The sequence below is a fragment of the Malaya genurostris genome, chromosome 3 (assembly GCF_030247185.1).
Source record: "Malaya genurostris strain Urasoe2022 chromosome 3, Malgen_1.1, whole genome shotgun sequence".
Lineage (NCBI taxonomy): Eukaryota > Metazoa > Arthropoda > Insecta > Diptera > Culicidae > Malaya > Malaya genurostris.
In genome coordinates, this window is record NC_080572.1 from 154,003,009 (window position 1) to 154,023,533 (window position 20,525).

General features: G+C 36.8%; 1 protein-coding gene across 6 annotated transcripts in view; it reads left to right on the forward strand.

Annotated features, from left to right (window-relative positions):
• Positions 1 to 20,525, forward strand: part of LOC131437439 (coiled-coil domain-containing protein AGAP005037) — a 993,236-nt gene that overhangs the window by 631,980 nt on the left and 340,731 nt on the right. The gene's annotated exons all lie outside the window — the stretch shown is intronic.

Below are 20,525 nucleotides of genomic sequence, written 5' to 3' on the forward strand. Positions count from 1 at the left end.
AACCGAATGACTTTAAACATTAGCAAATGCTCTATTATCACATTCACTCGTAAGAAAGACCCTTTGCGGTTTGATTATTGCCTCCATGATGCAGCGATTGAAAGAGCCACTTGTGTCAAGGATCTTGGAGTTTATCTAGACGAACAAATGAATTACAAGCAGCATATTGGCTACATAGTTACGAAGGCTTCTCGTTGTTTGGGATTTGTTATGAGAATTGCTAAGCGCTTCACAGATATATACTGTTTGAAGTCGCTCTACTGCTCACTTGTTCGTTCAACACTCGAATACTGCTCGGTGATATGGAACCCTCACTATGTTAACGGTGTTCTCAGAATTGAGTCAATCCAACGACGTTTCGTTCGTTTCGCTCTTCGCAAATTGCCCTGGACCAACCCTCATCAGCTGGCGAGGGTTCGAAAGCCGTGGAATGCTTATCGGGCTCGATACTTTGCAAGTGCGTCGTGACCTGTTCCGTGCAATGCTGATTGCCGATGTCTTGACAAACAATATCGATTGCCCAGCTCTTCTTAGTCAAATCAACATCAATGTTTGTTCCAGAGCTCTCCGCAACAACAACCTCCTCAGATTGCCTCTACGTCGTACTAACTACGGTATCAACGGTGCAGTCATTGGATTGGAACGAACCTTCAACGGTGTTTCGACGGGATTCGATTTTCATTTTTCCCGCAGCCAAATAAGGGAAATTTTTTTTAAATATTCTTAGAAATAATCATTAGGACTTAAATTTGTCTGTTGATTAAATAAATAAATAAATAAATAAATAAATAAATAAAGAATGGTATACTAAAAAAATTTTACTTTCGTCCCAAAAGACATGAATCCACCAAATTGCCCACAACTTCGACCAATTGAGGAATTTTGGGCATTAACGAAGGCATCTTAGGAAACATGTCTCGGCAGCCGAAACCATTCAACAGTTCGAAAAAGATCGGACTTGTCGCCAAGAAGTCTGTACGGAATTTAATGAGGAACGTTCGCAAGAAGGTGCGCCAGCTAGTCTACAATGGCTAAGTAGCAAATGTTGAGAACAATATTCTGTTGTTGTAGTCTAATATTATCGGAATATCGAATAAAATATGAATATTCAACACTTGTGAATTATTTACAGCAAAATCAAAGTGCGTCCATACTTTCTGGGACCGTCTTTATTTGTTTCATACACACATACACACACACGCACACACGCACACACAGGCTTTTCGTGATCTCGACGAACTGAGTCGAATGGTATATGAAATGGTAAAGTCGGTTTTCACAGCGATTGCATAGCCTTGCTATATATTTTTTTTACAAGGTGAAATGCAATCAACACACGGAGTTTGGGACTCTCCACAGGACTACCCAACTGTTGATTAGAACTACCCACTAAAACACCTTGGATCTCCAACCCTACCTCTTCGGCACCATCGCTAGATATTACTTCGGGGTGGAAGGCTATTGGTGCTCACAGCACCCTCCCCAAATTTGTGCAGAATGGGGATCAGCATCATGCTCTCGAGGGATCGACCAGTTGGATGACGAGGTCGGTCCAGTGATGCCGGTTGGAGGGTAACTTCCGGTTCACTGGCGCCTCGACGACCCAAAACTGATGCTACGTCGCGGAACTACTTGACTAGTCTCCGCCAAAAGATCTAGTCTACACCGACAGAGGGTTCCCCGACGAGAGAAGTCCTCCCGAACCGACGCTTACGGCACACGTCTACGACACGACCGAAAGGATGCCTAAGTCGATCCAATGATTCCGGTTGAAGCGTGACTTACAGTTCACTGGAACTCTAGTCCATGACAAAGGATCTAGACTACTCCGACGGAGAGTTCCCCGGCGAAGGAGATTCTCCCGACACCTAGTTATCTCTTAAACCACACGGGACACCCGAAGGAGTGCCGAGGTCGGTCCGGCGATTCCGGTTACAGCATGGCTTTCGGTTCGCTGGCGCCTCGACGACTCGAATCGATGTTGTGGCGACAACTCGACTAGCCCCCGCCGAAGGATCTAGCCTACACCAACGGAGAGTTCCCCGGCGAAGGAAGTTCTCCCGACACCGAGTCCTCTGTTACACCACACGGGACACCCGAAGAAGTTCCGAGGTCGGTGCGGCGATTCCGGTTCAACGCTGGCACCTCGACGACTCGAATCGGCAAAAAGTACGGGTGTGTAATGTCAGAGACATAACTAGATGTCGTGAAGACGAAAAAAATTGAAACGCTTTCTTTTTACTGTCGAATATCAATAAGTTGATCGATTGTGTGAATTGTGCCAGCTTTCCCCTTCTCCACTACTATACCCAAGTAACAAAAATTGTTCAAACATCGTATTTCTTCACTCTTATCGAGACGATTGTGCGATTGAAAAAGCGCAGTATGCTTGTATGATGTGCAAAAACTTTTTTGTTTGATATGTTGCATAGCAGTAATATTTGTTGAGTAGAAACCGAAAATGAAACTGCTCAAGCGAACTTATTGTAGAACTTAATCCTTTTAGGTTTTCGAATTGGTTTTACAAGCAGTAATATGAGTGATTTTCATATTTGTTTCGAAAACATGTAAAATCATTTGTCAAACATATCTAACATAAATAACCGTTCTGTTTCAATTGTGAAATATGCCAATTTTAACAAGTTTTAATTGCTACTTGGGTAACTTGAACGATGCAAATTAATTGAGTCAATGCTATGCATTTTATATTGAAAGTCAGCAGAAAGTTCCTACAACTATGAACTACAACTGGTTTGAAACTGAATTTTTTTTCCGGAATCCAGTTCCAACATGCAGGCTCTGAATTCTAAACCTGTATTCTGGAACTAAGTTCCTGAAACATAATTTTGAAAGTAAATTCCTGACCTGACACCTGACGACCAAAGTCCAAATGAGAGCACGACCTCAACATTTCATGCTTTAAACTTGGTTTGTTCTTACTGATGTTGGTGGGAAAACCTTATCTCGACATCCAGTTCCGTCTGAAGCACTAGAAGAAATAAATGATTTTCAATCAAAGTTTACCTGTCATACTCGCCCAGTACATAATCGGAACTGATATGTGCCTGATTACCTCAAAACCGTCGTCTGGGTTTGACAAAGGCAAACAAGCTTGATGAATTTTCCTCATTACTTCCAAAATTTTCGGAAAAATTTGTTTTTCAATTATTTATGGTTATCTCGCACTTTTGAAAACAATGTTGCTCGAATATCAAAAATACAACGAATGTCTATGATCATCGCTCGCTTTCCTTCGCCTTTGTTCGATAATCGTTCTGGTATTCGGACTTGTCCGTATATTCGGGCGCGAACGAAGCCGACGCTGCTTCGTTACTTGCACGAATATCTATTCCTTGCAGTTGTTATTCGCATTGGACATACCACCGAATGACTTAACGCGAATATCGAACGAATATTCATACAGCGATCATCGCCAAACCTAATTCGCGATGATCGTTCGTGCTGTCTTTGAAACATGCAAATTAAGATGTTTCCCCCCGCACTATTACCATAGTCTTATGTGTATGTGATGAACCATATTCCAGCATTCTCCCATTACTGCTAGCGAACGAGATATGATGATTTTATTAGATGAAAAATGCTTCGCGAAGAATGGAAATCAACGATCTTCGCCGTGACGCTATTCGAACCAATTCGAAGAATAAAATAAATGAACGAATGACAAACGAATGTATAAAATGAACATGCACGATGTATACCAGCAGCGAAGAAGCAGTGAATAGTTCAACGTTGTTCGAGACTGGCATATTCGAAGGCAGTATAATCACAGCAAGGATGCGTGAATGAATTAGTTACACGAAGAATATTTGCAACATTGCTTTTGAAAATTTAATCATAAATTCCTGATTATATTTCTGATAAATTGTAGAGCATATTATGTGGCTGGGTTAAGTACATCAAGAGATATTTTATTCATTTATTTGTCTTCGACTTGCAAAATAATTTCGCACAGACTTAGTCTTATATAAATCTAATCCTAATCTTATTCTTTGTTTGAAAAACTACCCCTCAGTAACTCGTAATGTCAAAATGAAAGCTTAGGAAATATATTTGAAACTGGTATCCCTGGTTGATAAACTGTTGTTTTTAGAATAACGGTTACCATATCCCTAAGACAAGACCTGACAACTGGCTGCTTATTCTTCCTTTCGAATCATCCTTCTCGTCATTTTCGCCCTGTGGAATAAATACCAACGTATCTGCTTTGATTTGCAATACATGAAAAATGTTTTGGTGAATGCATTTTTTATTATATATTAATGCTTAAAACAATTAATTGAGCTTTGATGACAAAACACGAAATATCTCATGTTGAATGCAAAATCGAATCCATTGTTGACGTATTACCGGATCGTCTGGAAACCGGAAAAAGTCAAGTTTGGATAGAAATGCTTAGTGCGACCACAGTGTGGAACACAACAGTTCATTCTTCTTGTAAAACTAAACACACTTTCGAGTTTACACTAATTCAAAAAATCTTTTTTGGTTACACTTGAATTCACTAGAAAGAAAAATGGCTTGATGCTGATTTCAATTACACAGTTTTGCACAGATTGACAGATTGATTGCATGAATTGTACAAGCTGCCACTATAAACATTTGTTACAAATGAGATTGAAAAAAAGTGAAACATCTTTTGAAAATTTTCATTTTCATTGGTGAGCTAAAATTATTCATTTTAATAAACTTGTTTTTTGATTTTCTGCGCGAAAGGAGTGGAAAACTTTACCGACATTCAAGGTATAGGGAAATTTCAATTCAAGATTACATTCCCATCAGAGAAGGAAGCGTTAAAAATCAATGAAACCGATCTCACTGAGCATAACTTGAAAAATTATGTACCGTGGATATGGAAGCAAACAACGTGACTAGTGATGGGAATTCCATGAGAATATACAGAGGAAGAGCTGATGAACGAGTTAAATAGCGAAGTAGAAATCATTAAGGTTGAAAGAATGATGAAGCGAAACAAACATTATTTGTAAGAGAAAACTTGGAACATAAAAATCACATTCAAAGGAAAAACATTCCCACAAAAAGTAGAGCAATACGGATGCCGATTGCAAGTAGAACTGTACATGTTTCCAGTGCAGAAAGAACATGCCCAGAGAGAAAAAATCAAGAAGAATTTTCCATCGTAATGCTAAAAGAAAAAAATAACTTAAGAAGAGGCCAAACAACTTGTTCAAACGCGAAATAGCTTTGACGAGCCTCCAGATCTTGAGGAATACTCAGAATTAGAACAGCAAAACAATCATAATTGACCTCATGTAGCACAATACAAAATAAACTGGAAACGTAACCAAACACAACCAAAACCAGAAAAAAGACAAAAGGTTTGGCATATAAAAAACAAGACAAGGCAGGTGAATATAAAAATCAAGGTAATCCATACAGAACGAACGAAATGGATAGAATGCTAAAAAGTTTTAAAACATGTTGGCAAAATCTAAAAATAATAGCGAAACTTATGAAACTACAGGCTGGAATTAATTATGAAATAAACAAGGAAGGATATAAAAATTATATATGAGAACCTGATAATCAAAATTAGCACTACTCTTATGGAAATAATAGACGAGTTCAATTACCCCAGGAACAAACAATAGGTATTCACAATAATGAAAAAGAACCAGAAGAGCTAGAACCTAATCATGAGTGAAAACATCCGCATACTATAACATAACATATAATCCTTTAGACCAGTAGAAACGAGAGAAGAACTCACATTGTTCCTAAAAAATGAAAATATAGCAATAGCAAGCGTACAAGAAATTTGGATAAAACCCACAGAGCAGTACAAAATCAAAGGCTACAAGATGGCTAGCAAATGCAGAGACGAAGGTTTCGGAGGCGTGGCTTCACTTATCCGCGAAGATATACACTTTGAAATAGTCAAAATACCAAACTTATCCCCATTAGAAATAGTGGCGATACGCACACCCAACCTATCAACTAATTTCACGATAATCTCAATATATGTTCCGCCTGATCAGCCTTTAGCAAAAACAGCAGCTGAAAAACTCCTCTTTGATTACCTTGAAACAAGAGTTATATTCAAAAGCAAACTAAAGAAGGAAAATCGTAAACACGCCCGACAGATCAAGGAAAAACCTGTTTTAATCCACCTAGTGGTGTAATGATGCCTTTCTCATATCAATCAAAATATCATATATAATACTGTGGTATTCTTCAAAATTATTTTTCTTCGATTCTCAAAAGAATAATCGAAACAGATTTGTTTGGCCGTCTACTGATAAAAACTATCAATTGGAAAAGATTTGAGGTCGATTTAGAAAACTTTTTACGGTTTTTCGTTCTTTTCAGTGATGGTATAAAATTTTTAACACACTTTACCCTATATTTCCGGATCCGGAAGTCGGATCCTGATGAAATTCAGGAATTACGTATGGGACCACAGGACCTTTCATTTGAACCTAAGTTTGTGAAAATCGGTCGCGCCATCTATGAGAAAAGTTAGAACACATATTTTCATTTTTTTGCACATTTTACCCCATAAAGTTAGGGCAAAAAACGTTGCATACACACATACGCACATACACACACACACACACACAAACACACACACAGACATTTTGCGTACTCGACGAACTGAGTCGAATGGTATATGACACTCGACCCTCCGGGCCTCGGTTCAAACGTCGGTTTTCACAGTGATTGCATAACCTTTCTATATGAGAAAGGCAAAAAAAATTTTTCTTCGATTCTTAAAAGAATAACCGAAATCGGTTTGTTTGACCGTCTACTGATAAAAAACCATCAAATTGGAAAAGATTTGAGGTCGATTTAGAATTTTTTTTAAGGTTTTTCCTCATTTTCAGTGATGGTGTACACTTTTTAACACACTTTACCTTATATTTCCGGATCCGGAAGTCGGATCCGCATGAAATTCAGGAATAACGCATGGGACCACAGGACCTTTCATTTGAACCTAAGTTTGTGAAAATCGGTCGCGCCATCTATGAGCAAAGTTAAAACACATATTTTCTTTTTTTTGCACATTTTACCCCATAACTCTCGAACCGGAAGTCGAATCGAAATAATATTCAGGAATTTTGTATGGGATCTCAAGACCTTTCATTTGAATCTAAGTTTGTGAAAATCGGTTAAGCCATCTCTGAGAAAAGTTAGTGCACTTATTTTCACAAGTTTTTGCACATTTTACCCCATAATTCCGGAACCGGAAGTCGGATCCAAATAATATTCAGGAATTTTGTATGGGACCACAAGACCTTTCATTTCATTTGAATCTAAGTTTGTGAAAATCGGTTCAGCGATCTCCGAGAAAAGTTAGTGCAAAAAAACGTTACATACACACATACGCACATACACACACACACACATACACACACACATACACACACACACAGACATTTTGCGTACTCGACGAACTGAGTCGAATGGTATATGACACTCGGCCCTCCGGGCCTCGGTTCAAAAGTCGGTTTTCACAGTGATTGCATAACCTTTCTATATGAGAAAGGCAAAAATAAATGAAACAACGACAACGAGACGAATTTGGAACATTATTAGAGGACTCGATACAGACCTTACAGGAAAAAACAAAAAGGCGGGTGGGTAACTGGTTGTCGTGAATACGAAAAAAACTGACACGCTCCCATCACTTTTCCGAATATCAGTTAATTGATTGATTGCATGAATTGTACAAGCTTTCTCCTTTTTCACAAATAGAGTTTGAAGCGATGCACCTACATTAAAGTACAGATTAGTTACATTAAACAGCTACTATTCTATAACTATATATTCCAAACTTGAAACAATTCCTTTTTAATTTGCTGTAGTTTATTTTTATTGAAGCTATGAAGTTCGAAGATATCAGATTCTTCTCGAAATTTCAGTACGAGACAATTGCAATGGTTTGGTCTGAAATGTATCGACGATCTTCGCTTTGCAAGAGTAATTTTAATACTAATAATGATAGTAATAATAATTATAATAATAATAATAATAATAATAGTAATAATAATAATAATAATAATAATAATAATAATAATAATAATAATAATAATAATAATAATAATAATAATACAGATTAATGAACTTTCAAAATACGAGAAAGGCAAACGCGCCTTATGAATTATCCTCTTTGATACTCGTTTATACCAAACATTTCAGAAAAGTTTAATTTTGAACTATTTGAGATTATGTCACACAACTGAAAATTTTATCATAAAATTGTGATCATTCTTCCGATGGCATGTAACAATAATAATTTTTTTTTTTTTTTTTTTAAATAACTATTTATTGGAATATGAGTTAAAATTAAATTATTAAGATTTAAATTGGGTGTTCAGCCACAAGTGGTGACTTTTCAGCCCTGTTATATATATATATATGATTTGGTTATTACCATGAAGACATCATTTGCTTCCGCAATTCTGAGATTTTTGTGTAGGGAAAATTCTAAACCTACTTGTATTGTGTAATGGGGAAAAGGAACTTATATACTAACTTACTAACTAATACAGAGAGCGAATCGATTCAATTGAAGATTGCATCGATTTTTGTCGGAATTTGCTTATAATATTATGTGACATTACATCTAATGGTTCTATATTTGTGAGTCTGTGTAACTCATTTGTACTAAACCAGGGAGTACGCTTCAGAATCATTTTCAGAATTTTATTCTGAATCCTTTGAAGCGTTTTCTTCCTGGTGGAACAACAGCTTGACCAAATTGGTTCCGCATAAAGCATGGCTGGTCTGAAAATTTGTTTATAAATTAACAATTTGTTTTTTAGACAGAGCTTAGAATTTCTGTTTATAAGAGGATATAAACATTTAATATATTTATTACACTTTGCCTGGATTCCTTCAATGTGATCCTTGAAAGTGAGTTTTTTGTCATACGTTAAACCTAAGTATTTAGCTTGATCTGACCATGTCAATTCCAAGCCATTCAATTTGAGAATGTGATTATTGTTTGGTTTAAGAAAAGAAGCTCTTGGCTTGTGAGGAAAGATAATTAATTGCGTTTTTGCTGCATTTGGTTTAATTTTCCATTTTGACAGATAATCACTGAAAATATTTAAACTTCTTTGAACAATAATTATGTTGATTCATTAGATACAACAGGAGATATTCACGATCAAAAACTTATCACTCTCTCAGACGGATTTAAAAATACGCTTACTAAATATATTTACGTCTTCATAAATTTACAAAAAATTATTATAATTATTCATGTACACTTATTTATTATATACATCCGGGAAATCCGGACCAGCGGAACCAACCGAGATGATAACGCAAACTTCTATTACAAGCCCATTCCGTCAGATCATTTGCCATGGTCTAGGAGCGATTAAGAAAAATTTGATAGGACAAGATAAGGCAGCGCAGAAAACACAGATTAAGATCCCACTAAAGATGAACTCAAGCTGATGATTCATGAATTAGAAAAAACGATTCGGAAAATGAAGGTTGCAACGACTTCCACAACCCGATCATAAGAGAAGAGCAAACTAATATCATAACTATAGTTTATTTGGTTATCATTGCTTATTTAGCTATCATAATGGACTGTAGAATGTTGCAAGAATTGCCGGAAATAGTAAAGTAATGAATAAATTTACAATGATAGCTCGTTTTGTTATTATTTTCCTATTCAGACAGTGAGGAATGTATGAATTTATTAATGTGCCACTGTCAGAATTTTCTGTCATTTTAAGTATATTGTAGTGAGAAGTTCATAATATAGCATTAGCATTAGCATTAGCATTAGCATTAGCATTAGCATTAGAGACCGCCCGTGTGTTGCTATTCCGTTATTGATCTGGACCAATTGAGATTGCAAAATGATTTTTTGAAGTAACATGTTTGGGAATAACACATTGTTTCACACTGTGCAAACTGTATTGAACCATGCATGCTGATCAATACCGACGCCGGCCACGTCCGAATGCAGATCTACTTGGGAGGGAAAGGATTGTTAGTTCGATGCATGTTGCTACTAAGAACCGAGGAATCCTCTGCATTCCCACATGCATCATAGGAGAGGATACTTTGTTAGTAAATGTTTTAATAATGTTATCATGTGTTTATTGCTCTGGGTAGCCGGCTACCAAGAATGTTTTAAAGTATTATCGTTTTATGTGTTACTTTGTGCTGGCAATATAATGCACGAAACAGTCAATCTCCGAAATTGACAAAACTCCGGACAGCCGGCTGTCGAGTATGCAGTCACTAGTTTATGCATCTACCTTTCGCGTTTTTTTAGTCATGCAAAAAAAAACACATGCGGATTGATAAAAAAGGTATCATCTCACTGCTAGGTGGATTAAGCACGTTTTTATAAATGAAACTACGTGATACAAAATAAACGAGCGAATAGGATTTAGACAAAAAAGTTGATTCATTGCATTGAAATATTCTAAACAGTTATTATAAAATCATTTTAAATCACCAAACAAAGGTCAACAGATTTCACGTACGTTATATGTTATCTCTGTTATAAACTTTGTAATATAAACGGATTTGCGCAATGGTTGATTTTTATCATTCATTTTATAATCCTGAAAGACAATCAATAACATGGAAGAAGAAATCATTCCTAATAAAACTTTTCTCCGAAGCTAAACGGAAATTGATAGGTTGAATAAAGAGATGATTTAGTAAAATAGAGTAATCAGAAGTAAAACATTGAAAATATCTGATAACTGAAAGGATAAAGAAACTCCTGCAATTGTCGCCTTTTACGACATAGAAGCAGGAACCCAGTGGATCTATTCTTGGTTCATTTTTTTTCCGCCGGATTCCACACGGCATCTAGGCTGGTACAGTCCGGAGAGAGCTAATAGGTACTATCAATCTCCTAGTGGACCCCAGCCCCTTGTAGTGAGAAGTTCATAATATATACGAAAAAATACGAAATTTTCATCTTTCTCAGAAGATTCAAAATCTGTGATCACTATTGCATCAGCGGAATTTTCCCTCAAAGCTGAATAGTGAAAATTGCATCATTTCGCCACATCGCAGCTCTCTACATGGCCACTTAATAAAAGCAACCTGATAATAAAATTTTGTGAACTTATCTCTCTGTAACTCCGTAACCGGAATCCCGATTCAACTAAAATTCTTAAGCATTGTATAGGATCACAAAACCTTTTATATGAATCTAAGTTTATGAAAATCAGTTCAGCCAACTGTGGGAAAAAGTGCACTCAATTTGTTGTACACACATATACAGACTTTTCCGATCTTGACGAACGGATTCGAGTGGTATATGCAGTGTTGGTGATTGCTGAAAATTTGACAGAAGCTGCTCGATTTTTATCTATATTGTATACAACATTTTCAATCCGGTAGAAGATGCTACAATAATTCGAGTCTCTCAATGCATGAACCTCGAGAGAATTTTTCTACATTTCTTCGCTCCACTTCATACTCTGAGTATTTCATGGCCCTTAAAAAAAATTTCAGTCTGATAATGATCGCCGCTGTGTGGAATTTACCAAGAGAGAATCGCAAGTTGACAATTATCGCAGAAAATCGAATCGATGATTCGACTTGATGATTCTCATACTAAGTTGCAATATTTAAAAACCCTTGTGTGGAGCATTCACATACATTTTCATAGACACAAATTATACAAAGATTATAAGCACATAGTTAGAATAAGCGGTAATAGTAAAATGATTCTATCGCAGTTATCCACTGCCCATACAGAATCGGATCGCGAAACGAGAATAAGCGACCGTTTGTTGCTTCAGAGAGAATCCCCACAGCAGCGTGCTAGCCGTTTATTCTCAGACGGTTCACCGAGAGAGAGAGAGAGTGCTCTCGCACTAGTGTCTATTCTATGTTAAATCAAAGACACCATATTAACAAGATATCCAGCTCTCACATTTCCCGAACAAATAATTGGCAACATCCTTTTTTGCGAGCATGTCGCCCTCAGGTGAGTCCGCATCGAATCTCATACATAGAAGTAGGGGAGAGAAATGTCAAATTCGTACGCGCCAAAATAGCAGGGCTGTGCACCCATACAATTGACATGACATGTTGAATGAGACGCCGTGCGATGGCGTTGTTGAACTGAAGATTGAGATCGCTCCAAGCTGACAGGGTCTGGTTAAATGTACCATGTCGGGTTTTTTTTGTTATCGAGCGAATAAGCTTTTTCCTACAATCCGTTTGAGCGACGTTTTCATTCCACAGGATTCAGAAATTTTATTACAAACTACAGTTACTGGGCATAGGTTAGTTTCGACTTACTTTTGTTATTTTAAGTAAACACCACGCAGCTTTCAATTAATATGCTTTCTAAACAGTTCGACTTGTACATAATATGCCAAACACACAAAATATGTATAACGATACACAAAACAATGCATTAAAATGAAGATTACCAATACTAATATGTTTATGAAAATCTAAGATGTTATCGATAACTACCTAAATTAAAAAGAAACGTATTCGAAAACTCATAGTCGATAGTAATAAGGCTTTCGACCATTTCTTATCGAGTTCAGTCGTTTACGAGCTCGATTGTTTTGGTTCCATAATGCCAAAACTTCTCGATAATCTAATACTTCTTCGAGTGAAGTCGAACGAAGCTCGATGATCGACTTCGAATCGAGAACCATAATACGAAACGTGGTCGATTCGATAAAATTTCAGTCGAATGGAGGTACATAATGCCACCCCAGGTTTATAACATCTAATTAGCTTGTTCTTCCGAAACAAATGCGTATATCCGATTACTTTTGGGCCGACTATCGTTCAGAAACGCATCGTGGATCAGACCCCGAAACAAATAAACAAATTGTACTTCGTTCGCAGCGAAATTCGGTCAAAACTAAACTCGTTCTTTTTATACAAATGTTTTTTCGGTTCTCGCAAATACATGTTTTCTAAACGATTTTAGTAATGTTAAGTCCGTGTTCGATTTCTGCATTCAAATATACATACCTAAACTGCTTTTCCAAATTTAATTGTATTAATCCGATATTGACATATTGAAAGTTGTAAGTTAATTTAGTGACATGATAAATTTGTACATGCTTTTGGTTGTAAATTTAAGTAAATTGAGACCTAAATTAACATGATTTTCTCTTAGTGTGTCCCTTACAAACATTTACAAAAAGACCTCTTCAGAAATGGAATAGACGTTTTTACTCTGTGTAGCCTTTACAAAATGTGTTTTTTGGGGGACGGGTCTTACTCCATGCTAGTTCCCGGAACATTTGAGATATTTTCTTCCTTTGTATTGTCGATTTACGGCCTGTAATATCCACTTTTCATAAAATTATATGTGTTTTTCTGCTAAAAAGGTCAACCTAATTCCTTTTCAAAGGCCGTAATAATTAAGAAATCCACCCAAAAAAACTTCGTTTATCTGTCGGTTCCAGAACTCTGTCAAAACATTCGAAACTACTGCATGTACCGCAAAATTAGTGACGTAGAGGTGCGATGAACAAGAACTCATTACGTGGTTATATAGTAAATGCACTTGAAAATTTTATTATAGTGGTATGTTTTACTACATATTTGAGAACCATATGGATGTACTTGGAATGCATGCACAAAAGTTAATCAATCTGATTTATTATTTGTAGATTTTTGCATCACATCTATTGATGAAAGAAAATGAGAGCCTTTGACGCCGATAAACGTTTTTTAACTCAACTCAAACAAATGATAAGTGATAGTAATTAAACGTTGAATTTCCACAGAACAACCAGAACAATCCCGTTCATATTCCACGAAGGATTAGAAAGTTGTTTGTCGAAGTAAATTTAATATCTGTATCACCTCATTCACATTCAACATTTGCAAAGTATTTTTTTATGCTCGAGAAATGATTGATTTTGATTTTAGATTAATAATAATAAACGCAGGCCAGATTTTGCAATTCGATAATTCAATACTACGAAAAGCGAAACGTCGAACATAAAAAAACATCTAAAAGGAAGGAAAGATACAAAAAATTAAACAGTTCTGTGCCGCGATGAAAGCGTTCTCGTATCTGTGTGACAAAGTCATTTAGTAGGGCTTATAATATAATGGCTGTATTTCCACTCACTAACAATTGGGTGCCATGGCCTTGCGTCGAAGCTACCGACTTCCACTTCAAAAGCGTAGGTTCGAAACTACTTCATCTTTAACAAACATGTTCAATATAATTCCATGACTAATTTAGCCATAAAGTATGCAATTTTAAGCTGCTCTCTCCCTCAATTTTTTTATGGCTAATTTCATACGTCTAAATGTTGGCTATAAATACATTAAGTTTGTAATTCTATTTTTAGATCAGCACGACTAAATCGTAGTAATCAAAATTGGGTCCAAATAAACATCAAGAAAGAAATAGAGTATATACTAATATTTTGTGGTATTGTTTTGGTATCTTTAATAGCTCAATTAGTTAAGAATGTGGTATGAATGGTGTAAGTTTTTGGTATTCAGTTATGATATTTTAGCTCTTAATTCAACCTAACCAATACCAAATAAAACTATTTAGCTATTCTGAAAAGAATGGCATAATATGGTCTTCGTTTGATATTCTCTTCTGATCGGGAAAGAAACCAGGAAAGACTGACAGAAAGAACGCAGACTGAAAATCGTCAGGAGACCGTCAGACTTACACTATGTTGGAATTGCCGCAACCATGGACACTTTTGGAGAGAATGCAAGCAACCAAAAACGATGTTTTGCGACGTCTGTGGGAATCCAGGAAAAATATTATCAAACTGCGAAAGCCACCCTAGGAAATCTTCAGTATCAAATTCGGAAAACTAACACCAGGGTGCGGAGAGGGTAATTCCGACACTCTATTCAAAACAGAAATTCCCACTCAACCTTTCGTAGACCCCTTCCAAATTTGAACAAAATTCGAATTCAAACTAATAAATGTCCTCATACCAATATTTCGATTTGTGATGCAGTAATTGAAGCCCTACTGGATTCTGGAGCCAGTGTTAGTGTTACCAATTCTAAGGAAATAATTGAGTGTTACGGACTTGAAATTCTTCCCTCACCAGTACGCATTTGCACAGTAGATCACACTAAGTACTCGTGTGTCGGCTTTGCTAATATACCTATTACATTTAGAAACGTAGCGAAAGTAATTGCGGTAGTGATATTTCCAGAGATCAGCTGAAGCTTGATTCTAGGAATCGATTTCTGGAAAGCTTTTGGTATTAAACCTATGATAAAGGGAGCGATCGGATTTGAGGAGGTTGCGGAAATCTATATGCGATCACAAACAGAACTGGAGCTTTATCATTTTTTCATTCATCCGATCGATTCGTTTCCCGAAATCGGAGAAATGACACATTGGACATAACAGGATTAGAATTTCCTGAGAAATCAGAGGTGACACCCGAAACGATCGAGATAGAACATGAGCTTATGACTGAAGAACGACGGCAGCTGATCGAAGTAATTCATTCCTTTCCTTGCACGACTGATAACGTTTTAAGGCGAACAACATTGTTGCAACACGAAATCATTCTAAGCGAAGATGCTAAACCAAAACGACAGCCAATTTACAGGTATTCACCATCACCGCCTTGAAAGTGCCAAATATTTTTCTGTGATCGACCTGAAGGATGCATACTTTCATATACCCCTGTAAGAAGAATGCAGGGACTACAGAGCCTTCAGGACATCAGAAGGAATATTTAGTAGTGTCCATTTGGTCTCACAAATACTCCATTTACTATGTGTAGACTGATGATGAATAAAGTGATAGGCTTCGATTTGAAACCCAACGACATCCTTGTGGCTACGAAAACCTTGACGGAACATGTTTAGTGGTTGAGAATAGTGGCAGAGCGGCTAAAGAAAGCCAACTTAACGATCTCTCTAGACAAGTCCCCCTTTTGTAGGAAACAAGTCATCTACTTGGGTTACCTTCTTACGAATGAAGGAGTAGCAATAGACAATTCACGGATAGAGCCAAACTTAAACTACTGCAGGCCAAAGAGCGTGAAGGATGATCGTCACTTATTCGTTTTAGCCGGATTCTACTACTACTAGATTCATTGGTAATTATAGCATTGTCGCACCAATTTCGGATCTTTTGAAAAATGGACAGAAGAAATTTCAATGGACTGAAGCAGCAGAGGAAGGATTCCAAGAATTGAAAAGTGCTCTGGTGTGTTTTAGTCGAAAACTAAGCAGTACACAGAAAAAGTATGCAGATTGCCTTTCCCGCTCCATTGAAACTATTCTGACGTCACCAGTCGACCCTGAATATCAGGATCTAATCGAACAAATCGCCAAAGACCCTCAGAGCATTGTCGATTTTAGATTGAAAGATATTCAAATCTACAAGTATGTAAGAAATACAACCAAGCTCGAAGATACTAGATTCTGTTGGAAACGTTACCTACCTAGAACTGAACGCAAGGCTATCATCCGAACAATTCACGAAAAGCTTATTTGGGCTTTGAAAAAACTTTAAATACAGCTAGGGAATGATTTTTCTGGCCTTTGATGAGCTCTGAAATCAAGAATTTTTGTCAGAAATGCTTAAATTGTCAGACAAGTAAAGCATCAAATGTAAATAATACGGCTCCTTTAAAAGTTCAGAAGAATTTAGCCGAATATCTATGGCAATTTCTCACAATTGATTATGCTGGTCCTTTACCGATATCAGGGAAAGGAAGAAACACTTGTCTGTTTGTGATCACAGATGTATTCAGCAAGTTTGTATTGGTTCAACCTTTCAGGCAAGCCAGCGCTGATTCCCTTGTACCGTTTATTGAAAATATGGTATTCCAACTTTTCGGTGTACCCGAAGTTATTGTCACCGACAACGGAATCCAGTTCATTTCGAAACTCTTCCGTGACCTACTGGCGAAACACAGCGTTACGCATTGGAAAAACCCTCAGCTACCACCCGGAGATGAATGACTCAGAACGACTGAACCGTGTGTTGACCACCGCCATCCGTGTGACTATAAATAAAGACCACAAAGAATGGGCGAACATTGCGCAAATGATCGCTAATGCTATATGCAATTCAGTTCATGAGGCCACGAAGCACATACTGTACTTCGTGATGTTTGAAAGAAACATGGTATCTGACAGAAGAGAGTATCGTCATCTGCGAGATACAACAGAGAAAGAAAACCTCAGCAATCCGGAACGGGAAAGATTGTACTCTGAAATTCGCAAAAATTAAAAAAAAACCCTTCCTAATCCACCTAGTGGTGTGATAATGCCTTTCTCTTCTTTAATAACAGTCTCATGAAAATATGTTTCATACTTTTACTAAATAATTTTGGATACTAATTTTGTCACCAATTGATTCAGATTGATTCGAGTAGTTCACAAAAGCATGCTTCAGTGTTTATGTCACACAGTCAGCATCATTTTTCCAAACTAGTGCTTGACATTTACGTTGCCTATTTGTAATCAGTGATGCTAATCTAAAAAAAAAGCCTTCTTAGTCCACTTAGTGGAATTTTCATATATCTTGAAAAATCACCATAGGGGGGAGTACATGAAATTTTCGAAATCGAAAAAAAAAATTTGATGCCAAAAGGCTTAGAATTGCATGAAACGTCGAGATTTAGTGTCATCTCGAAAAAAATTTTTTTGAAAAAGTTGACTTTTTGGGACCGGGTAGCACCCCTTACGCATGTCCGATTTAGCTCAAATTTTGCATGAAGGCTTTTTTCGAGGTGCTAAAACTTTTGAGCACTAGAGCTTAACGAAAATAGAGGTGATCCCAAAATTTTGGCACCCTTATATATAAGAGCGGTAAAAATCAATGTGTTTTATCGGTTACGTCACTTAATTCCATCATATATCTGGAACCAAAAGTCACAACCATTTGATCTTCGAACTTGATCAATGGCTCGACAGTAGCTTTCAAACGAGCCCAAGTTTGTTAAAATCGGTTCAGCCATCTCTGAGAAAATTGAGCGCGTTCAAATACAACGCTTTTTGTCGGTTACTTCACTTATACAATCATATCTCCGGAACCAAAAGTCACAGCCATTTGATCTTCGAACTTGATCAATGGCCCGACAGTAGCTTTCAAACGAGCCCAAGTTTGTTAAAATCGGTTCATCCATCTCTGAGAAAATTGAGCGCGTTCAAATATCTTCGAAAAGTGCACACACACACACACACACACACACACACACACACACACACACACACACACACACACACACACACACACACACACACACACACACACACACACACACACACACACACAGACATTTTCCGATCTCGTCGAACTGAGTCGAATGGTATATAACACTATGGGACTCCGAGGCTCCGTTCGAAAGTCGGTTTTTCCAGCAATTCTAATACCAAAAAGCTTCCGAAAAGCACTCTAAACACTATAACCTGCGTTCAAACTTTAATTGTCCAAAGTATACCATAGGGGAGAGGGTATTGAAAAGAAACACTGACCTATCAGAATATGGAAAAGGATATTGTGCAAAACTTGCCCCGAAATACGTGCCGGTACTGATTAAGCAAGTTATAGGAGACCACTGTTACGAATTGAGAGATGCGAATGGGAAACGACTCCGAGTATTCAACTGTAAATATCTTAAAAAACTTAATCTGCCGAATTCCTGACAGTGATAAACTTTTCATTCAGCTGTGTAACCTCTAATGAGGCAACAAAGCATCTAAAAATGCAAAAAAAGTCCGATTTAGGATAATTTTATTCTCGCATCGAATCATAAAAATGATTTTTTTCAGTTATGACCCCTCTTTGATTCAACCAAGTAGCTAAAGATACTTAAATATCTATTCCGACACTATGTAGTCTCCTCAAATTATCGAGTAGAACAGTCCCTTAACAATTTATCATTACTGGTGACGAATTGCAGAACGTGTTTGGAGTAGCTAACCACAACTAAGAGCGCTTAGACTTTCAACACACCTCAAAGTGCGTGAAATCATCCTTATAAAATTACACTAGTTATGAGAAATATTATATCTAGTGTTAATGATTAGACTTATGTTATGTTAATGTTTATACTAATACCAAATACTGGGCCGATGTCACCGTCAATCGTGATTTCTCTTGGATTCCATTATACAATTGTATTTCGTACAGGCAAAACAATCTTCGTGTTTCTTATTGTATCTTAATGAATTTCTAGTGATCATTGCGAAAATGGTGTAACAATTCTATGAAGAATTTGCGGTAAATTCAGAGGAGAATTCTGTGCTCAACGAAATGATTGGGGTTGTTTTCAAATCTGAATAAGCTAGTTATTCGGGATAAAAGTCAGTGATGAATAATGCAGTGTTTTTCTCGAATTTAGAATGAATTCGAGAGAAAGTACATTTTAACAAGGTACGTTTAGGAAAGCTTATAGAATTGGGAAGAGTCATGCGTAACCGGCAGTCAATGAGGAAAACCTGCTCTCAATGTTCAATAGTCACCAGTTATTCAGGAAGTTAGTTTTCTTGTGTTATGTTCCTCGATGAAGTTTTTGATGTGAAACACATCTTTATATTCTTTATAGGGGTGCAAATCCGGAAATCAAGGAAAACTATATGTAGAAATGTGGTCAGGTTTTACACATTTACAGCTCAGTCTATTTTGTATGAATTATTATTTATTTCATCGTTTGATTGGAAATATTTCTTAGTTTCGATTTGAAAGTATCAAGCCACGTATTTACAATTATATGTGATTGAAATTTTGATTAGTAACGAGTAGTGTCCTATTTTGTCTGCTAAAAATCTTCGGCATACCGGGTTTCCCTCCCATAGACGACGGTTTCGAAGAAGTAAGTAAAGGGAAAGCATAGCTCTGATTGGTCAATCGATGCAAAATCGAAGCTGTTAAAAGCACGCGAATCTATAAATAGAAGCGAAATTATAGCTAACGTTTCAGTCCTACGCGTAGCATGCTAGAGGTAGGTTGTTGCTAGACAGCAAGACAAAAAGTGCCATAAAACGATTTTAAGCTTTAATTGGTATGTACTGATCTTGTGTCATGCAAGCTCGGATGAAATTCCATGTTATGTCATTTTGCCTGAGAAATTGACAACTACTCCAGGGTAAATTTATATTGCTCAAGATTAATTTCTAATTTATATAAGATGACTTCGATTGATAATGAGAAAAAGTTAATTGTTTCAACCGATACTGCGTAATGGTAGAGAAACTTAAATCTATAAAAATAACTGCTGCATACAAAACTTGAACACAAGCTTGGCGAAGAGAAGCTTAAATATCTAAATCCTTATCGAAAGCATGTACAAAGATATAATAGCATATATTTTCGATATTGGTGTAATTTCGTAGGTTATTAAATAAATACAAATCGAGACAACAATGTTCTGTGTTCAAGATCAATCTAAGCAGACTCTCGTGCAATTGCGGATTCAAAAGTGTAACGATTGATTGAACTTTTTGATTGTAAATCATTCGAAATTTTGGTGGCCTTGTTCCACATCAAGGGTTCGAACAATCCCATGTGGCTAATCCTTGTAGTTTTTTTCTTAGGGATAATTTGATTTAATGAA